Below are 7,573 nucleotides of genomic sequence, written 5' to 3'. Positions count from 1 at the left end.
CAATTCAAAGCCATTAAAAGTTTAAAATACTATATTTACCCAAAAAAACCAAAACAACCAACCAAAAAATCCCACCACACACACACACACACACACACACGGGTCTAACCCAAAACTGAAATGTTTGAAGGGTTCACAAATCTTCACCATGCTTTAGAACAATCATTTGCTCGAAAGACAAATTTTTAAAAGCTGTGGGTGCTTATTATGGTTGTGATACAACCATTTTATTTCAACCCCCCACCCCAAACTTTAAGCATGAAAGAAACATGTTTAAAAAACAAGCCCCAAAGACATTTACTGAGATCTGCAAAGGGTCCCCACTTGGTACAGTTACATTACGGATTGGCGATTTACTGTTTAATACTGTAAGAAGGCCCTACAGAAAAATGTATTTTAACTAAAAGGAAAAAAATGTGGTCAAAAGCAGCTCGGTTGTGCAGACAGCTTAATTTGTTGGATCATACTAAAGAAGTTCTGTATTAAAATCACAAATGAGTTTGATTCCCCATAGTTTAAATTCCAGGGTATTACTAATTAAGAGGTCTCTTGGGTTTTGGTACTGTTTCTCTCCCTCTCCGTGTGAAAGTTGCAAGCTGCTAATTGTGTTAGTACATCCGAGACAGAGTCTGTTCTCAAAGCAACACTTTGTAACAACAGAAACAGCACACAGAGACTCCCCGCCCTTTTGTTGTATTTATCTGGCTTTGTTAACAATTGTGCTTTAAAATAGAGATAGAGGATGTATGTGGATGGATGCTTGGTGTGGATAATAACTGAATGATCAGGGAGGTGCCAGCCTAAGAATCCAGTGTCCGTCGGCCAAAGAAGGCGTCAACCAGAGGACCCCCGGAGGGCAGACTGGAATCCACCCAACAGCCTCAAGGATGGGAGAACCGAAGAACAAGACGGAGCCGTCAGGAATGTGCCATCTGCTGATTGATTCAGCAACAGCATGATGAAGCAATTCCCATAGGCTGGCATAGGAATAAATTCCTATAAAAATGGACTCTAGAAACGGAAAACTTTGGATTCTGATTCTGCAAACCAACTTCCAGGAGCGTCAGATGTGCATCTGACAAGGCCCTGCTCCCTCCTCGTGTCCAGGCCACCTGGCCAGTGGCTTGGCATGAGCAACTCTAAGGCTGGTAACTATGATAACAACCTTGCAGAACCTCTGTGTGTGTGTGTATGAATGAATGTGTGAATAAATATGAAATTGAATGGAATGTTATAGCTATAACTAACTGCTTACTATGATTCTTTCTGTATTCACAATAAATGTGGCATTTTGCCTTTTCCCTTTTAATAAGATCCTGCTGGTTTTTATTTTATTGGTATAACAAATTCCCCCACCCCAGATCACAAAAGGGAATGTTAGGGAGGGGTGCCTAACGTCCTTAAGTAGCTATTATTTGAGAGTTGTAGCGATCAAATCAACCTGCTAGCTCCTATTTTGAAGTCTGTTTGAAACAAAGGCTTAGGATGGTGTAAAAACCTCATGTATTTTGGAGACTCTTTCAACAGAAACTCTCTTGAATGGCTGCTGGACTGCAAAAGGAGCCATGCTCCCTGTTTTTAACTCTGAAAATATATATTCTATTATATCACTCGTTGGCCATGCTGTCTTAGTACATAATGGTGCCTATGTTTCTTGCAGTGTGATCTGTTTAGCATGGAACCAATCACTTTAAACTGCATTTCATCACCGGGCCAAGGTAAAAACCAATTTAATTGTAGTTTCGCTTAATAACTTCAGGTATTACACAGGTTGGATAGGGATTTGGGGGTAAAACTAACTAACATTTTTGCTTGTTCTTTAATCCAAAGGCCCAAACACACATGGGGGTGGGGTTGGGGGGGGGCGTAACTTTCTGCAATTGGCTTTTAAATGCATGTGGGTTTATTGAAAAGTATTTTGTTGCAAACTGTGTTTTAAACTCTCTCTCTCTCTCTGTGTAAAAAAACATAGGTGTTTTTTTTTTTAAGTATATGGCTGCAAACTGATGGTAATGGTGTGTTTCAAATTAACAGGGTGCTTTTTTCATGTGCAAAATGTGTTTTAAACTGGATTTTAAAAGTTGATTTTAAAAGCAGTTTGGTTCTTATTTTGCAAAATGAGGTGCATTTAAAAAATGTTTGCGGGTTTGTTGTTTTTTGTTTTAAAGTGGTAGAAATAAACTCAACACTCCTGTTTGTTGTACAGCCTGAAATGGATTATTTTATTTTAAAGCTCTGACTTTTTAAATAGAAAAACACCCTAATGAATATTTTATTTTTAAGTTTACAAGACAGTTTCATGTGATTTATAATAATCATAATCATAATCATATTGTCTGCTCCACAGTACGGTCAAAACATGAGAGACCCTTAGACCAGAGGGTAAACAAGCTTAAAAGAAAAAGAAAAGAGACAGCTGAAAAGAAAAATTCACCAGATGGATGGATGAAGCCCAGTAAATATACTGTGTTTGGGAGGTTATGAGGTTTTGTATTTTAAGTAAATACATCGGTGTGGGTGAGAAAGATGGTAAAGTTAAGTTTTGTAATATGTTCCTTCCCCCCTAATCGGGTATGTGCAGTTCTCCTGACAATGCTGTAGTCAGAGCGACAGGGACACCTCCACCAGACCAGCCAAAGAACCAGAAATCTGCTTTGAGACCTTTAACAACTCAAAACAGCACAAGAGTGCAGATGAAGCATCAGGGCAGTCCAAACCTCAAATACGTCAAAGCCAAGGACAAAACAAAAGACTCTGGTAAAAACCAACCACGCAAACACAACTCCAGTTCCTCAGCGGCCACCTCCACACCAAGCCCTGAGAAAACCGTGAGTGAAAACGCCCACCTACGATGCTTCGTTCAGAAGACTGAGGGATGCTGTATCCTCGGGGGTTCTAAAAGAACGGCATTCTAAAAAGGTTTGGGGAAAATATGATGCTTCGTTCAGAATACCAGTGAACGGTGTATCTTCAGGGGGTCTAAAAGAAAGGAGGGCTGGAAAGCACATCAAGAAAGCAAAAGCTTTGGTGGGTGACTTTTTGAAAAATACTTCCATTTTTGGCTCTGCGCAGGCGTGACTAGTTGTGGAAAGGGGCCTGGGTAAAAGGGGCACCCTCAAGGATACACATCAGCTCAGGTGTAAACAAAAGGGGGGACAGCGCTTGGTGGACAAACAAACGGCTGCCAAAAAGTTCCAGGCCAGGGTCGCTGTAAAAATTTTAAAAAGGGCTAAAGAGGTAATGGGGAGGGGGGACAAAAAGAGATGCCCTCGACTGGAGGCTCTCAAACTGGAATGTCTGAAAATGGGGAGGTGGAATCAGACTCTCACACAGAGTCTGGTTTAGAAAATTCCCCAGAGGGCTCTCTAGAATGATGGGTCCCCATTTCCTCCCGATGACCCTCATGGAGGCGCCTCACAGTCTGACTCTCAAATAGCATCTGATGTAGATGGTCCCGTAGAAGAATCCCCAAGTAACCCTGAAAATGCAGAGGTGTGTATGGAGAGAGTGAGAAGTTGGCAACGTGAATTACCTAGATTTGGGGGGTTGGTGTATTGTGAGGAATTTCATTTTGTCAATCTTGAGCGAATAAATTCAGCTCAGCAGGTTGTTGAAGCCATACACAGGGGGATACAGTTAGTTCTCGATGACGTTAATGGTAGGGTAGGCCCTGATGATTATGTTCAGTTACATTTAGAGAGCCGTAATTGAACTAACCCGTTGTTTTCGGTCTGAAGAACTAGGGATGAGCTGTCTGCTGAGGATTTCTTCAATCAGACCTCAAAGCTGCCACAGAGCAATAGAGTTGCATGTCAATGGGACATTGCACCTCGTTGGGACAGTTTTAAAAAAACAGGGGTGGGGGCCGCTCGTAGAGTTTTAAATTCTATCCTCAGTAGTCAAATCATCCATAAAAAAGAGACAATGTTTAGTAGACCTGACTTACACGGCTACCAATCTGTGTTTTGCGCGTGGGCTCTTGGCCGTCATGTCCGACCATAAACCTACGGATGCAGAATCGTTAGCGGGGGCGAGAAAGTTGCATGAGAAACTGGGCTGGTCAGATGAAAAAAAGATGATGCTCAGTGACGTAGCAATGTCTGAACAGCATTTAGGAGTCAACACACAGGTGGTGCTGTATGCGGCGAAAGGGGCTTTTTTTAAACGGGCGGGGGGGCAGTTTACCCCAAGACTTATTTCATCCTGTTGCACGATGAGCATTACTATGGGGTTGTGAAAAAGTTGTTTGGAGCAAAAAATTATGGTGAGTTTTGCCCCACGGTGCACAGTCACGGCCACTCTCGCAGGTACAGCTGCTGCCTCTGCTTGAGCGTAACCTGCTCAGACAGCGTGGACGTGCAGCTGAGGTGTCCTCGCTGTAGACTGTATTGTCAGTCCAGAGAGCGTTTAGACAGACACATCGACTGGGCATCGACAGAACAAGCTGAATGCCTGTCTAAAACATTGTGCGATAAGGGTCAGTCTTACGTGGACAAGTGGCACAGACGTAAAGGGAGGCGCTGTAAGCAGGGTCAGGGTTTGATCGCTGGTGATGTAGACGGTCACCTCGGTTTTATGGACAGCCTTAGAAAGCCCGAATCCTCAGAAAAGTGTATTTGTTATGATTCCAAATACACACAGGAGACTGGGTTGCACACTCCCAATTACATTTTTCCTATGTCCCTCAAGCCGGAAAAGTCCTGGGAATTTAAGGGTGATGAGTGTCTTTCTATGTTTGTTCAGACCTTTATTGGCAAAGAGTTCCGGGTCTACACATTCCAGGCGCACAATTCCAAAGGTTACGATGCATACTTCATCATTAGACAGTTACTGAAGGAAAAGATGTGCCTAGAACTGATCACTCAGGGTAGTAAACTAATGTGTGTGGAAGTTAAGGCCCTGGGCATTCGTTTTATAGACTCTTTAAACTTTTTGCCCATGAAGCTTGGTAAGCTCCTGCAGGTGATGGGGTTTGAAGGGTGCAAAGGGTATTTTCCACATTTTTTGAACACTTTAGAAAATCAAAATGACGTGGGGCCTATGCCCGATGTGGAGCACTATGGTGTAGAAAGCATGATGCCCAGGGAAAAAGCAGAGTTTCTCGACTGGTAGCAGGCCCACAGGTAGGAGACGTTTGACTTGCAGAAAGAGCTCGCATATTACTGTCAGCAGGATGTCAATATTTTGAGACAGCTTTGTATCCTATACAGAAAAGAGATTATGAAAATGATGGAGAAGGGAGATCTAGTAGAGAGAGAACCTGGTAAATTCACTGAGATAAAACTGTGTATAGATCCATTCTGGTACATAACACTGCATCTGCCTGCATGGCTATGTACAGGTTTATGTTTTTGGAGCCTAACACGGTAGCTCTTCTCCCTCCAGACAATGATCACATGCAGAAAAAGATATTCGACCCCATCTATTCAGTGGCTGTTGTATACCTCTCACCAAGAAACTATCCAAATAGGGCATGCTTTACAGGGTGGGGAACTACAGGTAGGCTCCTACTCTTTAGAGGCTTATGCCAGTGTTGACAGGGTACACACAGCCTTAGAGTTTAATGGGTGTTCTTTTCCACGGTTGTGCCACCTGTCATTGTGAAAAAGCACAAAACCCTATGACGGGGACAACTTTTGGGTTTCCTTATTACAAGACGCAGCTCAAGACCGACTATCTGAAATAACTTGGTTTTGTAGTGAGGACTCTTTGGGAGCATGAGTGGGAAGTGATGAAAGAAACAAACAGGGAGCTTGCAGGTATTGAAAATGAGCCCAGTTGCCCAAGCCTCTCGTGCCTAGGGATGCTCTTTTTGGGGGGAGGACAAACGCTATCTGTCTATATTACAAACTTAACTCCGGGGAAGAAATCCACTATTATGATTTTACCAGCTTCTACCCTTTTGTAAAGAAAACCAAAGAATACCCTATCGGACACCCCGATATAGTTTATGACAAATTTGGACCCCTTGCAAATTATTTTGGAATTGCAAAACTTAAAGTGTACCCCACACAAGGCTTCTTTTTCCCATTCTTACCTGTCAGAGTGGGTGGCAAGCTTATGTTCCCGCTATGCCGAACCTGTGCGGAAACCGAGCAGCGGGAGATGTGCATCCATACTGACAAGGAGAGGGCCATCCTGGGGACTTGGTGCACGGTGGAATTGAACGCGGCCATAACGAAGGGGTATGCGGTGGCAAAAATATATGAAATCTGGCTTTTTAATGAAAAATCTGATGAACTCTTTTCAGAGTACATCAAATGACACCTCCGCCAGAAACAAGAGGCTTCAGGGTATCCCAGCTGGTGCACAGATGAAAAAAAACAAAATAAGTACATGAACGATTTCTACCAGAAAGAAGGCGTGCGTTTGTGCCAACACGAGATCAGGTTTAACCCCGCTAAACGCCAAATCGCTAAACTCTTTCTAAATTCCCTCACGAGCGAGATCCCGCCAGATCAACACATCACCGAGTTTGTGTCGGCAGGCCCGAAAACATACCGGTATACAGGTCGGGAGGAAAGGCCTGTATGAAAGTCAAAGGTATTACCCTGAACTAGGCAAACTGTCAAAAGATCAACTTTGACAGTTTGAAAGATCTAGTCCTGGACTATTGCACGGGCCTGCGAGAAAACACCTCAAAAAAGAGAGAGGTGCAGCAGCCCTCTATCGTAAGGAGCAAAAATCAGTGGTAAATAGAGACCAAAACCCTTAAGAAAACACAGAAAGTCATTTACAACAAGAGGGTCCTAGGAGAAGGCTTTAAAACCCTGCCCTACGGATTTTAAAATGGATACGAGGTGGAAACACCCCTTTTCTGCAATTCTCGCGGGGCCTAGCAACTGTGGGAAAAGTTACTTTATAAAAAATGTGTTGGATAATGCCAAACAAAACATTGTCTGTTATGCCTGAGAATATTGGATAACATGGCTATAAAAAGCATTGCAAGATACACATGTCTGGGCTTGTTGAAACACATTTTGAGCAAGGCTAGGCATGCCCAAGAATTTAAATGTATTTTTTAGAAAATTCATCACCATCCGGTCGTTTTGCACTAAGTCGTTAGAATACAATTTTAAAATCCGGTCAAAAGATAAACCCTTGCTCTGATGATGTAAGAAAAACACTCAGTGATAGCCACAGGCGACAGAGCGGGGGTCTTGTAATTGTCTACTGTGAAACACAATGCCTGTGGCATTTTTGTTTAAACATTTCATAATGCTTTTAGGAAACAACATGCTCTTCGGGGGGTGCCCGTATGAGTCTAAAAACTCTCCACGGTTACGCTCCGCCAGACACAAGGCAAGCCAGTGTTCACCAGGTTGGTTGTGTGGATGCGCGATACAAACCTAGGGGTCTCTGAGACAGCTTGTCGCCAGGGAGCCAAATCACAAGGGAACACATCTAAGAAATTCTTTTTTGTGTAAGGCACCTTGATAAGACACACGAGAGCTGCACGGTGTCCATGTTCACATATGGTCAAGCAGAACGTCTCTCCTCTGATTTCTCTCTATGATGTTGTCAAAAACCCCATGCACGATCAGATTGATGGTGATGGTTAAAGCCTTCCCAA

At 43.1% G+C, this 7,573-nt stretch overlaps 1 long non-coding RNA gene across 1 annotated transcript; it reads left to right on the top strand.

The window, feature by feature from the left end:
* The first annotated feature begins 626 nt into the window (after nt 1-626).
* Nucleotides 627-6,318, top strand: LOC142069682 (uncharacterized). The gene is made up of 4 exons (XR_012665633.1): nt 627-1,148; nt 1,661-1,718; nt 2,348-2,828; nt 6,251-6,318. It is a non-coding gene; the product is annotated as an uncharacterized LOC142069682 (long non-coding RNA).
* Nucleotides 6,319-7,573: the final 1,255 nt, after the last annotated feature.

The sequence above is a fragment of the Caretta caretta genome, chromosome 20 (genome assembly GCF_965140235.1).
Source record: "Caretta caretta isolate rCarCar2 chromosome 20, rCarCar1.hap1, whole genome shotgun sequence".
In the NCBI taxonomy this organism is placed as follows: Eukaryota; Metazoa; Chordata; order Testudines; family Cheloniidae; genus Caretta; species Caretta caretta.
The sequence above is the reverse complement of the archived record's forward strand: the minus strand, read 5'-3'. Positions and strand labels throughout refer to the sequence as shown.